Source organism: Pinus tabuliformis, chromosome 3_2, assembly GCF_031772625.1.
Source record: "Pinus tabuliformis cultivar Carrire ecotype Pingquan chromosome 3_2, CPIR1, whole genome shotgun sequence".
Classification (NCBI taxonomy): Eukaryota; Viridiplantae; Streptophyta; class Pinopsida; order Pinales; family Pinaceae; genus Pinus; species Pinus tabuliformis.
In genome coordinates, this window is record NC_142302.1 from 969,397,046 (window position 1) to 969,416,501 (window position 19,456).

Genomic DNA, 19,456 nt, shown 5'->3' on the forward strand with positions numbered 1-19,456 from the left:
TTTCACAATGCTAACTGTGAAGATTTGGAACTTTGGGATCATTTCAAAAACCATATTAGATGTATGTTTAAGTAGGCCTCTAAAACCCACTATTGCATCAGAGTGTACATCCAAAGATAACATAAGACAAGATAATGTTACTAATGTCTGTAAGTGACTAAAAGAATGGGTCAATGGGACCGAGAATACAAGTTACAACCATGATGCAGGAGTCCCATGGCAAGTCCTACATGCTAAATGGAAAAGGAAATACAATTGAAAATGATATTTGTTAATAAGAAAATGTAATATTCTTAATGGACAATTTACAGTGATAACAAAAACATGCAACACAATTCAGCACAAAAATTTTCATTAAACACCAGGAAACCAGAAATGCTCCAAACACACCAAAATGGGCCAATTTTATTATATAAATCTGTTGGAGTACAATATGAAATAGAAAGAGTGCACCTGGGCTTGCACAAGGCAAGCTACAAGCCTCAGGTGGATGCTCTATCAATGCCCAACTGCTGCAGGAGCTTCCCCTATGTAAATCTGCATTGGCCCAGAAAATTCCGCTAAATTATTTCTGAAATCTTTGTCAAAAATCCAGAAAAAAAACCAAAAAAGGGTTTACTCTAGTTTTGATGCTCCAAAATTGACCCCAAAATACTTGGCCCTCCTCCACAGACAGAAAATCAGAACTGTAGCAGATGTTGAGTTTATTGCACCACAAATGCCTGGAAAATTCTCCACAATCCACTCCAATCCAACCCAACAAATCCCAGCTCCTAAAACCCCTTCACAAGCCACCCCACAAAAATGCCTCAACAAAGACTGCGCAGTCCTTGGGCAGGATGACGCAGGCCCACCTCCATAAATTCGATTCGCTGATATGTGATGATTCCTGCCCCTGCAAATATTCCTCCTTTGCCTAGAAACCGATCAGAAAATGCTCCAGCAACGCTACAGCTCCAAACTCCTCCAATCACTGTGGCTCCCAAAACTGTGTCCCAGCTGACCCAGAACTCGTACCACCTGTGTGGTCCTCTCTCCAACTCCAAAAGTTGATGTAATAGCCTTCCTAGGGTGGCACTCAAAGTCCACCGAAGAAAGGTTGAGCCTCCTCCTTGGGAAACTCTTGTGTTGAACAGCACTATGTGACTCTGCTAAACAGCTAGAGCAACAATCGATTATCAAATTATCAAAAGGCCCCAAATGATGTTGCTTCCCTTCTATTTATAATTTGTTTCTCCCTTCCTTCATGTGGGCCCCCACACTAGGCAAATCGAACTCCCTCCTTAGCCATATGATTTTCCCCAACTAGGGAGTGCGTATTTCTTGGAGAAGTGGCCCCCACATTCCACTAAGTGATTAATTTTGGCCCCCTTGTCCTAAGTGCTTTTCCCTTCAAACTGTCTTAGGCCCAAAATTGACAAAAATGACAAAATTTGAAATCTTCTTAACAAAATTATTTAGGAAGGGACATTACAGTCCTCCCCTCCCAAATGTTGCTTGTCCCCAAGCAACTGTAAAGCTGGGTGCTGCAAAATTTGCTCACTCTCCCAAGTGGCATCCTCCTCTGGCAAATCCTTCCACTTAACCAAGTGCTCTCGGATGACCCTGTTCCTCAGCTTATGTTGAAGAATCTAGGGTAGTTAGAGTTAATTGAGATTCTTCTTCATAACGATAACTATTTGTGAGGTATTTTAACTTTTTCTTATTAGCATAGTCTTCTCTTGATATTATTAGTGTGTGTATTCCTTACATCATCAAACAATTACCAAAATACAAGAGACAAAGACACACGATGTTGGCTTTCTGCCAGGGCCAAAACCTCTCCTTCTTGGAGAGGAAAACCCGCACAAAATTCTTCTTATAGAGATTCTAATTGACAAACACCAAGACCAAGACCCTTCACATACTGAGCCACTCCAAGACCAAGACATTGATCCTCTTCTTCATTACTGTTGAGATCATCATCATCATTGTTGCTTCATCGTGGTCATCATTACTGCACCTTCACTGAGATATTCATTATAACAATGAGATTATTACTTCTGCACCATAGCTTCCCTTTCACTTAGATCATTGTTGCATTCTTACTGAGATCATCTTCATGTCAATGAGGACTTCATACTGATATGAGAGTTGCACCTTGTCTTCACCAAGGTTATGATCGATATCATGATCACTACTATACTGAGATCATTTCAAAGTGTATGTCGAGACATGTATACAGAGATAGAGTGTCATTATGTAATCACCAAGATCCTCATCATTCGATACTGTGACTACGTCTGCCGAGAATGTATTGTTTGGAGATCATCGTCACTCAATTGCCAAGACTGTGACTGCATTGTTCCTTGTATTGAGATTTGTATCATCAATTCACCACCGAGATCATGATCAAGATCATGACTATGTCTGGAAGTATGTTGAGACAGAGATATCCTTATCACAAATAAACCAAGACTTATGAAAACATCTAGACATGTGTCGAGACAGAGTGAGTTACTATAGGATCACCGAGATCCTTCTTATCACAACGATGCTTAACCTATGAATTGTCTAGAGAGCATGTCGAGAGTGTTACCACAAAGAAGGTTACACTATGATTTCTTGCGCAGTTTCAGAGATATCCAAGAATGTGTCTCATTGTGCCCATCCAAAAGCTACAGAAATGTATGCGAAGATCTCAAAGAATCCAAATTCTGTGTCCATGATATTTCAAAGGAATCTGAGTTTCAGTTGTCTCTCTTTTGCGCAAACCCTATTGGATATATATAGTGGTTTCATTCTCCATAATAAGCCGACTTGAACCATTGAAGAGGTGTGTCATTTATGCAAGCCGACATGATTGATTTTACTTCGTTTTGTTGGCCGACTTCATCAAGAGGATTGTGCTTGTCTTGGAGGGCTAATCTAGACATTTTGTAGACTTGTATACATTAGACATGAGCTCAAGAAGAGCATGACATTGACTCTTTGACTTGCTTGACTTATTCAATGAGCAAGAAACTCATTGTTATAGATAACAAAAATAATATTTCTTTTCCTTTGCAAGTACAAAGATCAAAATTACATTTGTAAATACCAAACCTAGTTACATTTTCTTCAACAACTTCCTCTCCGTGTCTCCAATATGGTCTCTGGTGTCAGTACTAAGTGCCCTTCATCAACCAGCGGAGGCAACTCGATGGTTGTTGTAACCTGCTGCCCCAATGCCTTTTTCAGGCAAGAAACATGAAATACATTGTGAATGACTCTCTGTAGGTAGCTCCATCTCGTAAGCTACCTCCCCGACCCTCCTGGTTACATTGTATGGCCCATAGAAGCGTGGCTTGAGCTTCTTTGCCCCTTTCTGCTTAAGTGAAGATTGTCGATAAGGCTGCAAGTGGAGGTAGACCATGTCCCCCACCTCAAACTGTCTCTCCACCCTGTGCCTATCAGCATACATCTTTTGTTGATTTTGGGCTACCTGCAAGTTGTTCTTGAGAGCTCGAAGAATCTCTTGGCTCTCTTAAACACAATCCTTTGCCCCTAGGGCCCTACTATCTCCAAATATCATGTCAGAAAAAGTAAGTACATCATATCCATAGAGTGCTTGGAAAGGGGACATAATGATCGACATGTGATAAGTGTTGTTGTAGCAGAACTCTCCTAGATGAGGCCACTTCACCCACGCCCTTTGTTGCCCCGTCACATAGTTGTGTAGGTACCTTTCTAGCCACTTGTTTACTATCTCGGTCTGCCCATCGTTCTGTGGGTGATAGCTGGTGCTAGGTGTGAGCTCAATCCCCACCAACCGAAACAACTCCTGCCAGAAAGCCCCCATGAAACGGTTGTCCCTGTCATTAACGATGGTCTTGTAGAGGCCATGTAGTTGGAAGACCTCCTTAAAGAACAACTCGACCATCTGAGAGGCTGAAGATGGCAAAGAAATGGGCGAACTTGGTCAATCTGTCGACCACAACATAAATACAATCTCGCCTATGAGCAATCAGAAGCCCTGTGATGAAGTCCATGGACACGCTCTCTCACTTCCTCTCTGGAATGGGGAGCAATTGTAGTAAACCTGCGGGATGTGACAGCTCCACCTTGTTCCTCTAACTATCTACACACTCCTACACGTGCCTCAGTACATCTCCCTTGAGTCCTCGCCATGAGAACCTCTACCTGATGGCACGATATGACTTGAGGAACTCAGGGTGTCCTGCTAGAGGGGAATCATGCACTGCCTACATAATCTTCCCTTTGAATTGTGATCCTGGCACCAAGTATATTTTGTCCTTGTAGTAAATAACGTCATCCATCACCCGAAACCTGTCATCCCTGTGTGTGCCATCCAATATCTCACAAGCCTGCCTGTCTTTGGAGTACTCAACCAAAAGTTGAGCCTTCCAATCATGAGTAACGTCCATCAAAGATAGTATTGCGAGCCTCCAGGAAAGTGCATCTGCTACTATGTTGTGCTTGCCCTTAACGTACTCAATCTCAAAGTCATAGGCCTAGATTTTGCTCACCCACTTTTGTTGCCTCTCCTCCAATGACTATTGCTCCAAGAAAAATCAAAGACTGTTGTGATCAGTCTTCACCTTGAACTGGTTGCCCACCAGATACTACCTAAACTTGGCTAGCGCATGCATCACAGCTAGCATCTCTTTGTCATATACAAAGTACAAGCACCCGTGGGGTAGCAATTTTCTGCTCTCAAATGCAAGAGGATGGCCTCCCTGTGTCAACACGACCCCAACTCCCTCACCAAAAGCATCACACTCCAGTACAAATGGTCGTGTGAAATCCGGCAAAGCCAAAACATGACAGTTGCTCATAACCTTCTTGAGGCGCTCAAAGGCTTCCTGTGCCACCTACGTCCACTCAGAAGCCCCCCTTTTTGTCAAATTGGTGAGGGGTGCTGCAAGATGTGAGAATCTTCTCATGAACCTCTTGTAGTAAGTGCAAATGCCTAGGAACCCTCTCAACTTCGTCACATTCCTGGGTGTTGGCCAATCCAAGATGGCCTTGATCTTCCATCTACACATTCCTACACGTGCCTCAGTACATCTCCCTTGAGTCCTCGCCATGAGAACCTCTCCCTAATGGCACGATATGTCTTGAGGAACTTAGGGTGTCCTGCTAGAGGGGAGTCATGGGTTGCCTGCATAATCTTCCCTTTGAGTTGCGATCCTGGCACCAAATATATTCTGCCCTTGTAGTAAATCGCGTCATCCATCACCTGAAACCAGTCATCCATGTGTGTGCCATCCAATATCTACAAGTCTGCCTGTCTTTGGAGTACTCAGCCAAAAGTTGAGCGTTCCAATCATGAGTAACATCCATCAAAGATAGTACTGCAGGCCTCCGGGAAAGTGCATCTGCTACTATGTTGTGCTTGCCCTTAACATACTCAATCTCAAAGTCATAGGCCTGGATTTTGCTCACCCACTTCTATTGCCTCTCCTCCAATGGCTGTTGCTCCAAGAAAACTCGAAGACTGTTGTGATCAGTCTTCACCTTGAACTAGTTGCCCACCAGATATTGCCTAAACATGGCTAACGCATGCATCACGGCCAGCATCTCTTTGTCATATACAAAGTACAACCACCCGTGGGGTAGCAGTTTTCTGCTCTCGAATGCAAGAGGATGGCCTCCCGGTGTCAACACGACCCCAACTCCCTCACCAAAAGCATCACACTCCAGTACAATGGTCGTGTGAAATCCGGCAAAGCTAAAACATGACAGTTGCTCATAACCTTCTTGAGGCACCGAAAGGCCTCCTATGCCACCTACGTCCACTCAAAAGCCCCCCTTTTTGTCAAATTGGTGAGGGGTGCTGCAAGCTGTGAGAATCTTCTCATGAACCTCTTGTAGTAAGTGCAAATGCCCAGGAACCCTCTCAACTTCACCACATTCCTGGGTGTTAGCCAATCCAAGATGGCCCTGATCTTCCCCTACAATTTCCTAGGCTGAGGAGATCGAAAGAGGTAACCTCAAACCACTTTCAGCTTAGTAGCTAGCCCTAGTAAACCATAGAGGGATCTCTCTAAGGGTTTGTCAATGAATAACTATAAAGAAAAAGGTTTTAGGCTAGATATGCAAGTTTGTTTTGAGTATTTGTGAATTTAGGGTTTGAGTATTTGTGAATTTAGGGTTTTTAGTTTGCTAGACTAGGGTTTAGAGCAGGTAATTAGGTCAAGGCTTCAAGTATGCAGTGACAAGTATAAAGAGGAGCTAGATATCAGTGTGTTATGGTGCACTTAGAGTGTTTGTCAATGTAGTATAGATTTGTGAGTTTAAGAGAACCTAATGAGCATGTGAAAGCATGAATTCATTAGCTTTAGAAGAAAAGAAACACAAGTATGATTTCCACATAAACAAAGCTTAAATTCAAGATTTATGTCTATATAACTGCAAGGAAATTCATAGGAAGAAGATAAAGCATGTAAAGAGAGATGATTTATCCATTAGAAACTGATAAGAAAAGGAAACAACACCATAGACTCACTGAACTAGAGTTCCTGAAATATAGCTGCAACTGCTCCTGTATTAGCTGAAGAGAACATAAGATACAAGCCTTCTCCACAAAAGTCCAACCCTTCTCTCTGAATGAGAAATGATACATATAGACTCAAATGAACCACTTCCCCACCTTCAAGAGTCAAATTCCTAGGTGGTGGAACTGTTTCCAAGATTCTCTCAACCAACAAGTGAGAGTGAGAAGGTCAAATACAAACACTTCTTTTAGACTTTGTTTTGGATTTTGCTTCCTTAATGAGGCCTATTAAACCATAAAAACAACCTATCATGTTTATTTATTTCATGATTACATCATCTAACCTCGAACTACTTCAATTACATCATGAGTTTTGACTTTGACCAAGTCAAACTGAAAACTAGGAAATTACATAGTGAAAATTAAAATGAAAAACACAAAAATTTGCAAAAGCGCAGCGCCAACTTTGAGCCCACTTTAAGGTGCCTTCCTGAAGTCCAAATTGGGATCTTAAAGAACGGTCAACTAGCCTTGCTTGTCTAGTTTCCATAACACCTTGAATTTTTTAAAATGACCCATGGGAAGGCCTTCAAAAACTCATTCTCCCAAGGTGTCTCCAGAAGCACAGCGCCTGTCAAAAAGAGGGGCAGAATGTTGATTTTTGACCCCTTTTTCTCCTTTTTCTCAAAATTTGGGCCCTCTCTGAGAAATATGATGAAATGGGTTTTGAGAGGAGGCCATAAGCTTTCCAAACCATTTGTCATTTGAAGGCCTGAGGAAAAAGCGCAGCGCCTTCTGTGACTAGCCAATTTTCTGAATTTGGCACCAAAATAGTCAAAAAACCAAAAATGCTCAGAAATCCTTCAAAATTGGTCATGAGCTGCAAAATGATGTATGTCAAGCCCTCATGGATGCTTCAGCAAGCATCTCCAAGTTATCCCTCTCATTTTTGTCCTTTAGGATTTCCTTTAGCTTGTTTTCCAACTGTTTGAGTTTGATGTTACATATCATGTTTCTGGTTTGATAGTGGTGTGCCATGTGCCTTAGTAGCTAGTTATCTCTGTTGGCTTTGTCAAGAAGCTTTTCTAAGTGGTCATTGACCTTATCTAGCTAATACTCTCTATCCTCATTAATCTCCAAGGCAATTATGTCTTCCATGTCTAGGTCTTCATCTAGCAAATTGTGTCATTTCTCCTCCTTCAATGCCTTTTTGAGTCCCTTGGCCTCTTTTTCCTGCCTTGTTTTTCAGTTTCCTCAGGTTCACTAGGCTCCAACACTGCTTTGCCTTTGCTTGCTTGCTGCAACAACTTGCCTTTGCCTGCTTTCTGCAATAATTTAGTTTGCTCTTTCTCCATGATGAATTGTCTAGCTTTAAGCTGACTGTTTTCTTGTTCTAGGAAAGAGATAACAAACCTTGCTCTTGCCATGTTGTCCATGAGTTCTTTGATCTGAGAATCCTTCTCTTTGATGATTTGTTGCATGTTTGAAGGCTCATTTGTTGTTTCTAAGTCCACCAATTCAAATTCATGCTCAATTAAGCCTTCATCCTGTACATGTGATCCCTGTTTTGCTGATGTAGAAGGCTTGGCCCTTTTCTCAACATGAGAAGTAAACACAATCCTTTTTCCTCTTTGATACATTCTAGTCACCTCAGGTCTAGGTGCCTTAGGAACCTCCGCTGATTGGTTTGATGATCCTACCTCCATCTACTATGTCAGTGTGTTTTGATGTTGAACTGAAACATTAGTCTCATGCCATTGCAAAGTTGTTTCTATGAAAGAATCCCATGTCATGTTCTTCTTTGCAAGCTAATGGAGAACTACAATCTTTATCAAGCTATGATGAAAAAGACTAGGGTAGTGTTCTTTTTCTTTCACCTGTACCTTTTCAGACATTTTAACAAGGCTTCTACATAGATAATTGCACATGTTGAGAGGTTTTTTAACTGTGAAATGCATTACAAGCCGAATGTGATATGCATACAATCTAGAAAACCTTCCCTCACAGGTGAAAAACTTCATGACAACCTTCATTAATGGAGCATACTTCTCCAACAGGTACCTAAATGGGATGATGTGTGTATGGGTCTCCCTATAGGGTGTTTTCAAGAAAGACCTGTAATGTTCAAGATCCAAATTCATACCCTTAAACTAGTATTCTCCATGATCAGGTATCCCTGTAGCAAGTGAAATGGCAGCCACTGAAAATGTAAACTCAACCCCTACTATGATGGCCCTTTCCCCTTTCAAATGAGTAGCAATCCAATCAGTCAATTGTTCATGGAAACCTACTTCACATACCCTTTTGCAAAACTCTAGACAATTTACATCTTCAAAACATTGCTTGATGAAGGGTGATGAGTTGATTTCATTGTAGTTGTTAGGCTCATATCTGAGGATTTTGCCTCCTTTATGGTGTTTTTTCTTCTCTAGTGAAAAACCTCCCTCCATGATGGTAAAAACCTTGTGGACAAGCTTAGGTTAGCAAAAAATTAGATTGCAAGCTCCAAAATTGAATTGTGGGTGTGTTTTGGAAAGTTTCGGGTTGCTCTGGCACAAGCTCAGCGCAATTCATGGAAGTGCAGCGCAGTGTCCAGAAGCGTAGCGCCACCTTCAAGAGCGTGGTGCATTTCACAGAAGCGCAGCGCCGTCTTCCAACCAGCTTTTGGAAGCCTTAAGTTGCTCCAAATTGCGAACTTGATAGCTCATTGGAAAGCTCTTGAAGTCTACTACAAGATGGACACCTCCAGCATGTAATTTGGACACTCCAACAGGGAGAAAATTTGATTTTCCCAAGGTCACTCCAAAAACGCAAGGTGTCTCTGACAAAAGCACAGCGCCAACTTGCAAAGCACTTTTGACTGCCTTCCACTAATCCAAATCACGATCTGAAGGTACCATTGGAAAGCTTAGGATGTCTTCTACACAATAGAGTCCTTAAGCACTACTAACACCCACTCCAAACTCCTGAAAACTGTCGTGAAGTCAAACGGTCCAGAAGTGCAGCAACTCTCCTGTAGCAAGTGTAGTCTGGGCATTTCTCTCAAGTTATAACCCCTATGCATAAACTGAAGGAGGTTTTTGTTCCTTGGCCTATAATTGACAAAAACCTCTTTAACTTTTGTAAAATTCTTCTCCATTTGGTTAGAAACATAATTTGAACAAAACTATCCCTATGACAAATGATGAGACGAGGTAGTGTACTGCAGCATTGTCTTATTTGAAATAAAACATTACCTTTACCTTTATTTTTCTTTCCCTAAGCTGCTACCTCCCTTTACCCACATGTTTTTGTTTTGACATATGGTATCATGATGACACATGGAGTGAAACCCTAGACCATGACCTAAATGAGGAATTTAACCATTTCATGACCCAAGACATATAAATGAAGATATGATACCTCGAAGAAGACAATGACTATGATGAATGATGAATGATGAAGACCATGAGTAAGTGAAGGGAGAAGCAATGACCTAGACACAACAGCCAGTGACCAAATTTTTATTTGAAGACTCACTAAAATGACAAAAATTTGACTTGACACCCTAACAACACCTTGTAAGAGCATATTTGGTCACTGGTGACAGGCTGAACTGACTGACACTAACAGAACCCACGGTCTGGTGGTCTACCCGGAGGGATCTCTCCAAAAAGCCCTTGGTGCCTCTCCAGCAAAGCTAATATGTTTGGATGCACAGGTCATGTCGGAGTCCCTGTCTCTGAAATCCAAAGCTCCACTGCCCACTCTATGTCCCCATGTCGTAGATCTACCTCCATCCAGTGAGCAAAAACTGTCTGGGGTGGATAAGAGTGCATCCCTCTCAACACTATTGGATTCCCATCTGGGCCTGTAAACTTCATCTCTAAGTTCTATCAGTTAGTGGTGACCCTACGCAGTGAATATAACCACTAGACACCCAACACTACATTGGTGTCTGGAACATTAACTACAAAAAAGTGATCAGTGACTGAGTAGTTCCCCATCACCACAGTGAACCTGGGGAGGTACTTCGTGCACTGCATGGTCCGATCTCCTGGCACCAACACGAAGAACCCCTCAAATGTCTTTGTGTGAATACCCCTATGCTCCACCATCTTGGCAACAATAAAGTTGTGGGTGGCCCCACTGTCTACCAGTACTGACATTCATTGCCCATGTACCATCGACGCCCCTAATCCTGATTGTCAAATACTTCAGTACTCTCTGAAGTGAAGCAAGAACTCCCTCTAATCGCGCAAACAATCCTCCTCTAGGTGGTGGTGGTGGTGGTGGTGGTGGTGGTGGTGGTCCTCCTGATGATGGCCCTCCCTCATCTCCCTGCTCTGCTCCCGTCTCGAACTCCTCATTAGGCTCACTGTCCGAATACACCTCAATGTAGCGGGCCTTGCCCTTGGTGCACTTGTCCCATAGTGCCCAAGGCTCCTGGTATGTGAAGCATAGCTTCCTCCTCCTGAGGTCTCTCTGGGTCTCCTCATCCATCTGACCACAGCCTCCATCCCTCTGAGGTAGTCTAGTGTCTCAGTTCCCCTATGGGGTCGTGGGTCTAGTGGGGACAAAGGCTCGAGTCTTGGGCACTGCGTCAATCATATCCCGGGTCCTGGAGATAGCGCCTGCCAGTGATATGGGCTTGTAGGCCCTCACCCAACCACGTAGTGTCTCTGCAAGCCCCTCCACAAATAGCATGATCAGTCGAGCCTCCGAGATGTCAATCACCATCACTACCAGTCTCTGGAACTCCGTGATGTAAGTCAAGTGGGATCTCTATCAGCAGAATGGGAGGATTTGTCTATCTCACTCAACTTATGTCATCCACATCTCTATGGATAAAGAAGGAACTCTATATCCATCATTCATGGGGTCTAGAAGGATGACGGAGGCCAGAGTTATGATTTGCTGGGCACAATTCAGTGGCAGAAAATTATCAAATTGGGTCAATGGGAGGACGACTTCCTTCCCACATTTCAGAAAATTCCTAGTTAGCTAGGGATCTACATTGTCAAATAAATGAGACATGCCACATTTTCGAGTTCATTCTCTGAAGAGGATTCAAGAACTGTGAAACTTTTAGAGTCAGCTGACCAGGCTGCTCTTCTCCATGTGATCCCTTCCTTTGGCTGACCAAAACAAAGAAACATTTCCCTTCTAAAGGTTCTGAAAAGAGGTAGAGGTTTAGACAGTTGGCCAATATGACCTTCTGTAAGAGAGAGAACTTTAGCACTAGTACAATGAAGATAAATAGACTGATCACGATCAGCAAATGGTGCATATCAGAAGAATTTCCTTGTGCAAGGCAAGCCAGAAAGTAATAATAGATTTTTGGAAAAAACGCACAGTACTTTTAGCAATTCAAATAATAGATCTAAGATAATGAAAGAAGCAAGGATGACGTCACAGGCAGCTTTCCATGATACATTCTAACTTCTTAATTGGTGCTGTCGCTTCTAAGAGAGGCCAAAGAAGAAAAATCAAGGGATCAGTTTAAAATGCCATACAATTTGATAAGATCTAATCCCTGCCTAACAACGCTTTGATCTCAATGCTGATGAGTCTAAATTCTACGTTCCAGTAACTAGGCATATTTATTATCTATTAAATCTTTATCACTGGTGGCTTCTACCTATTACAAATCTGATGCACGAAATCTTTTTCTGAAAGTCACCATAAAGTTCACCGTTCTATATTCAAATTCAAGGGTGACGGCTAAGCACATGGTTTCTGGAGATAGAGAAGAAATGCTTTAAACAGCCCAACCTAAGTAGGAACATTTCAAAATGCTTGTAAGAGACAACATTCAGCAAAGTTGCAAGTCAAAATAATTGGGAAAATACCCTAAAGAAAAAAAATTCCACCATAATGGATCTTCTAGTTCAGTATATGTAGTATCCAATCTCTCATAGTTTACAGGCACCGCAGATATAAAAGAAAGGTTCGAATGTAGCATATACAATTTAGTCAGAATCACGTAGTCCTGTTTTTCCCTACTCAGAATAGCTATCCCAGTAGATCCATGTGAAGATAACCATATGATGGGGTAAGCTATTTCTGTAACCTGGTTCCTCTGTAGTCAAATCAATGAGAAAACAATTTGCTTATTCTGACTTTATCTTTATAACAGATGAAGCATTAATATGATTTCCTGAAAACACCTGTACCATAAGTATAGCCCATACAGTATACCTTCTCAGGTATTTCCATATTTTAAAGATGAAATTTAAGTCATAGTCACTTAAATGCATCCTAACAAAAATGTCAAAATCTCAACAGTTCAATCTAACAACTTCTAGGAAGATCAATATGGGTTCTGGGAATTTGCTGCTACAAGAAAATACTTCCTATTTGAGCCCTTGCAAAGACATGATCAAAATACAACAGATTTGAAATGACAGAGATTAGACTGATTGACAGGATTTCTCATATTTTATGGACTTAATTTAGAATGTCCGTCTAAGAGGATGGAATGTAAATTTTCACTACCCTCTCAAGAGCTGACAATCCAGCCACTTGTATAATTTTACAATATAATGTGTTTTACACTCAACTCGGAAAATGGGGTTATGAACCTAGTCATGTTTATCAGACATGCCTAAGTATTAAATTTCTGAAGGTATTTGAGATTGCTTTTGTGCTAAAGGAAATAAAATTCAAAATCCTCTAGTTGTTTTAAATCCCAGACACTGTAAATATACTAAATAGGAATTACATGAACACGTGGAATTTGCATAATGCATGGTTAGTGGATTTTTTGAAATTCACTCGAGAAATAAATTCTTCACCTGCAGCTTCTCGAGTAGAAGAACCTAAATGTCTGTAAAAAATGAAATTCTTAATGCTGCTTACAATATGGATTGTATCCTAACTTACAAAGTAACATTTTTTACATAATATAAACATTTCATGCACAAAAACTTATCAAGAAAAACAGATTTATTATCATGTGTGAAAATTTCTTTACAGTGTGCTTCACAATTACTATACAGAGGAACATAAAAGAATGAATACCAAAAATGGCCGCAGCTCATGAGCTCTCACCTTCTCAGGAGTCGATAAGTTCATCTGAAGGATTCCCATGGGCTCGCGTTGTCGTCTTTCATTACTACTAGCAACCTGAAATGCATTTAATACAACATACAATTCATCCAAAACCTTAAATAAAAGAAGACTGCCCCAAAGAAAACAGTAAAGCATTACAATTTTCTGGCAAATACAAAGAGAGAGAATGACTAGAACATTCTTGTACACATTGGAAAGGAAGTAGATATATCCAACTAAATTGAGGAAACAACTGAAATAAATGTACTTGCAATGGCCATCTATAACAATAATAATTTTCATGACAACAAAAAGTTCACTGCATTTCAATCTTGGGCTCCTCTTTAGGAACACAAACAAGAAATGTACAGTCACTCCCTTCTCCACCCTCACTGCATCCAACTTGGACAACAAGGAAATTGTCCCAGATTATGCAATGCTACATAATCATTTTCCTTGGCGGTAAACTTTCAAAAACCTCAAATCAGTAGCAGATAAGTTTGGCTATCACATGTAACCTACCTGTTGGATTTTTGTAGCTATGGTAGGTCTTCATATTTTATGATATAGCCCCTCAAATATATGTAATGATAATTTCATGACATGTTCTTCGTGTCTTTTTCAAAAGAAAGAACATGACTTTTTAAATTTTAATATTTTGACATCAAGAATAACAAGTCGGCCCTCCACTTGATCAAGTCAGCCCAGTCCTATTGTGGCACCCATTCGGCCTCCTAAGAAAGAAATATATAAGCATTCGGCCTCCTCCTCTTGGCACCATTCGACCTCAAGACATAACATCTTCTGATCCAAGCGAAGGAGAAATAGGACAAGGAGGATGAAGACAAGACGAGCATCTTCTCTTTCTAGTTTGACCTCGCACTTTCTCTCTGTTGACTTCGCATGTATGACAAGTTTCTGGGCATATCTGGCAGCAGGTCCAAGTTTTCTGGGTTCAGGAGGAGGCCAGAATTCAGCCCTATCAGAGCAGATCCGGCCAAGTCTTTTGGGCAGCATCTTGACTTGATGAGAAGAAACTTTGACCAGGTTTGACCAGGGATCTCTTGCTGGTCTGTTTGACTTCATTTTGACTAGAAAAGACCAGTTGTATCTCTTGTTGAATTAAAGAATTTCTCTAAGGAAAAGGTTGTTGGGATTTCCCCCCAAGTGGATTTTCCCAGGGTAAATCTTGTGTGACTTTGTGCATCATTGTTTTCATTATGATCTCTACTGTCCTATTGTTTTATGGTTGAAGTTCTGAAGTATAATTGGCTTAATGGTTTTACTGGAAGTTCTAAAGATAATCTTCATATCATTGGAAGTAATTATCAGTTTCAGAAATAAGTGCTAGTATCTATTATACTTATAAAAATCAACATGGTATCAGAGCTTTGGTGAAAGGAAGAAGACATTGAGACAGAAAACAAGTTGGAGGGTGCTACAAATTTCAGAGCATGGAAAACAAGGATTGATCTTATTTTTGCAAAAAATGATGTTTTGGATATTGTGAAGGACAAAGTTACCAAACCAGGAGATAATGAAGGGAAAGCAAAATACAAGAAGGATGACATCACAGCCTTGAGTATTATTGTGGAGTCTATCAGAGATCATTTGATTCCTTATGCCTCAAATCTTGACACTTCAAAGAAGATGTATGATTCCTTGGTTGGATTAGATACCATCAACAACATTGGTCAAGCAATGAGTTTGAAGAATGAGCTTCATGATGTTAAAATGTCAAGAAAAGATACTGTGGCCTCCTATTTCATGAAGATCTCTTAGCTGAGAGATCTTAAAGCAATTCATGAAATTATTGAAATTATTTCTGAGACAGAACTTGTGACTACAGCCATTAATGGTTTTCCTGACTCATGGGATTCGTTTGCATCTAGTATTTGTGGCAGGAAAGAAACTCCAAGTTTTGAGGAATTATGGACCTCATGTACTCCAGAAGAATCTAGACTAATATCCAAGGGAAAGATTCAAAGACCTCTAGATGGTGAATCTCAAGCTTTTGCAGCCCATGCAAAGAATGGTAAAGGAAGGAGGAATTTTGGAAGATTTCAGAAAAGAAATTCAGGAAGGAGACCTGCTCCTAATCATGGTCAAGCAAAGAAAGATTTGTCAAATATTCAATGCTTTCGTTGCCACAAGTTTGGTCATTATAAAAATCAATGTATTGAAGGGAAGGATGATAAGAAACGAAAGAACAAGCAACATGTTTCTACATCGGCCATTAATAATGAGCAGCCTAATCAAAAGAAATTCAAGAATGAAAGTGAAGAATATTTTCTTTTTTTCTACTCTTTCATGTACTATTACAAGTGACAGTGATATCTGGTTGGTAGATAGTGGAGCTTCTAGACATATGACAAGTAACCGCAATAGTCTCACAAAATTGGAAGAGAAGAAGTCAACGCTAAAGGTGGGGTTTGGTGATGATGGGAAATATGAAGTCAAAGGTGTTGGGTCAACATCCTTTCAGCTGGAAACAGGAGGAAATATGTCTTTGAATGATGTATTGTATGTTCCAGGTTTGAAAAAGAACTTAGTCTCTACCTCATCTTTGGAAGACAAAGGATATAGAGTTGCATTTGTTGATGGACAAGTTCTTGTTTGGAAAAAGGGCTCTAGCATAGATTTTGCCAAAGTAATTGGTGTTCGAGAAGGAGGCTTGTATAGACTCCTTGGACAATCTGCTCAAGCATTGGTACATAATGACACCAATCTATGTGAACTATGGCACCATAGATTTGCTCACATTCATTATAAGGCTTTGTCTGTATTAAAGAATGTTGTTACAGGTCTACCAGAACTTCAAGTACAACATGAAGGAGTTTGCAAAGGTTGTGCACTTGGCAAGAATGCCAAGGGATAATTTCCAAGCAATGGCAACAGATCCAAGGAAATCTTGGAACTAATTCATTCAGATGTGTGTGGACCAATGACAACAGCTTCCTTGAGTGGTTTCTTGTATTATGTAACATTTATTGATGATTTCTCCTGAAAAACTTGGCTCTATTTCATGAGGACAAAAGATGAAGTCTTTAGCAGGTTTCAAGAATTCAAGGTTGAAGTAGAGAACTTGATAGGAAAGAAGATCAAGACTCTTAGATCAGATAATGGAGGAGAATACACTTCCAATGAACTCATTGATTTTTGCAAAGAAGTTGGCATTAAGAGGGAGTTAATAGTTCCTTACAACCCTCAACAGAATGGAGTTGCCGAAAGGAAGAATAGAACCATTGTAGAAGCTTCTAAGGCAATGATCCATGATCAAGATTTTCCCATGTTCTTATGGGGAGAAGCATCCAAGGCAACAGTTTATGTGCAAAACAGAAGTCCTCACTGATTGTTGGAATTCAAGACTCCTGAAGAAGTCTTCACAGGTAAGAAACCAGAGGTTGGACATTTGAGAATATTTGGCTTTCCTATTTATATACATGTACCCAAGGAAAAAAGGTCGGCGTTGGAGCATTCTAGAAAGAAGGAAACATTTGTTGGGTACAGTGAGACATCAAAGCCTACAAAATTTATATTCCAGGTCAACGAAGGATTGAAATCAGCAAAGATGTTATCTTTGATGAGGATGCAACTTTCAGGAAATCCAGGGATGTTGATGATGATGAAGAACATGAAGCTCCTCAGAATGTTGATACAAGGCCTTCTGAACCAGTGAATCCTTCTTCAAAATCTCAATAAGAGCCAGATAGGCCAAATGATCCAGTGGACTCTCGTAGGGTTGTTGTTCCAGAAATCAAGAAGAGACCTGCATGGCTTCGAAATACTTTGCAGGATGCAGAAGGACATGCATCTCCACGTGGCACGTTCAGAGAAAGCAAACTTCCTAAGAACTACTCAGGATATGCTGCATTGATGAGTCGTATCATTGATTTTGAACCATCCAACTATGAGGAGGCAGCAATCAACAAATTTGGAAAGATGCCATGTTAGAAGAATACCAGTCCATCATGAAGAATGATGTGTGAGATATTGTGCCAAGACCTGAAGGGAAGTCAGTGGTAACTTCCAAGTGGATATACAAGATCAAGCATGCAGTGGATGGCAGCATAGAGAAGTACAAGGCAAGATTCGTGGCAAGAGGGTTCTCCAAAAAGAGAGAGAGGATTATGAGGAAACATTTGCTCCAGTTGCCAGGTACACTTCTATTAGAACTATCATTTCTATTGCTTCTGTTATGGGTTGGAAATTGCATCAAATGGACATGAAGACAGCTTTCCTCAATGGGTTGATTGAAGAAGAAGTGTACATAGAACAACCTCAAGGTTTTGAGGTACATGAGAGGGAGACTCATGTTTGCAAATTGAAGAAAGCCTTGTATGGACTCAAGCAGGCACCTCGAGCTTGGTATTCTTGAATTGATGGATATTTGTTGAGTCTTGGTTTTACCAAGAGTGATGTTGATCCAAACCTTTACTACAAGGTTTCTAGAGGTGAGCCTATGATTTTATTATTATATGTTGATGACTTGTTTCTGACAAGAGCAGAGAATCTCATTGATCAGTGTAAGAGGGAGTTGACTGTTGAGTTCGATATGAAGGATCTAGGCTTGATGCATTACTACTTGGGATTGGAAATATGGCAGAAGCCAGGAGAGATCTTTCTTGGTCAAGGAAAGTATATCATTACGATCCTTCAAAGATTTGGAATGATGGAATGTAAGTCCATGTCTACTCCCATGGTGATGAACCTGAAGAAGCTGAGAGACTCTTAGTCAGATTTGGTGGATCCCTCTAAGTATCAACGATTGATTGGTTTGTTAATGTATTTGGTTAATACCAAACCAAACATTTGCTTTGCAGTGAACACTCTAAGGCAATTCCAGGTGGAATCGAGGCATGTACATTGGATTGCAGCAAAGCATGTACTGAGATATCTATGTGGCACAGTTAGTTATGGTTTGAGATATGGCTCAAATGGTGGAGTACAACTGCAGGGATTCTTAGATTCCAATTGGGTAGGGAGTGTGTAAGACAAGAAGATCACATTTGCATGTTCTTTCAACTTGGGATTTGCAATGATATCTTGGATGAACTGAAAGCAGACATCCATTGCGCTCAGTACTGCAAATGCAGAGTACATTGCAAATAGTTTGGCAAGTTGTGAAGCAGTATGGCTTTAGAAGCTACTTGCAAGATTGCTTGATGAAGTGCGGGATCCGACTATGATATATTGCAACAATCAAAGTTGTGTGAAGCTTTCAGAAAATCCAGTTTTTCATGATAGGTCGAAGCACATCAAGATCAAGTATCATCACATCCGAGACATGGTACAAAAGGGAGCAGTGAAGCTCTAGTACATCTCTACAGACGAGCAGGTAGCTAGCATTCTCACCAAGCCTCTTCTCAAGGCAAAGTTTGTATACTTCAGGGACAACCTTGGAGTAGTTGAGAATGCCTCCCTCATTGATAGGGAATGTTGATGGTGTAGCATCAAGGGGCAAACATTCTCCTTAAGTTGGGATATAGATAGGTCAAAGTATTGACCAGGGGCCACAAATGTGGCTAGGGAGAATGGCCCAGAGAGAATCAAGGCCCGGAGTACTCCCCAGATGGGAGAGTGGGTGCCTTTAGCATCAAGCAAGAGAGTTACCATTCAATTAGTATGCAGGAATGGTAACAGCCCAGGTTTTCACCATAGGTCACAATTGTTGACCAAGTTCCAAGTGACGATATGGATAATTGGTGGATTGTTGCCAATGACAACTTGTTGTGCATGATGCTTTCCATAAGTAGTAGATTGACACATCAACATAGCTAGCTCATTCAAACTTTCCTTGGAGAATTTTTTCAACAAGAAAACATTTGAAGAAGTCATTATGAATACCTTCCTAACTAAGAGGGAGTGTTGGGATTTTGTAGCTATGGTCGGTCTTCATATTTTATAATTTAGCCCCTCAAATATATGTAATGATAATTTCAAGAC

General features: G+C 40.7%; 1 pseudogene across 1 annotated transcript in view; it reads right to left on the reverse strand.

Annotated features, from left to right (window-relative positions):
* The window catches only part of LOC149183861 (uncharacterized), a 36,741-nt pseudogene that overhangs the window by 379 nt on the left and 16,906 nt on the right, over window positions 1-19,456 (reverse strand). Inside the window, exon 5 of the transcript XR_016257214.1 lies at window positions 13,511-13,585. The product of XR_016257214.1 is annotated as an uncharacterized LOC149183861 (transcript). The remainder of the gene's footprint in view (window positions 1-13,510; window positions 13,586-19,456) is intronic.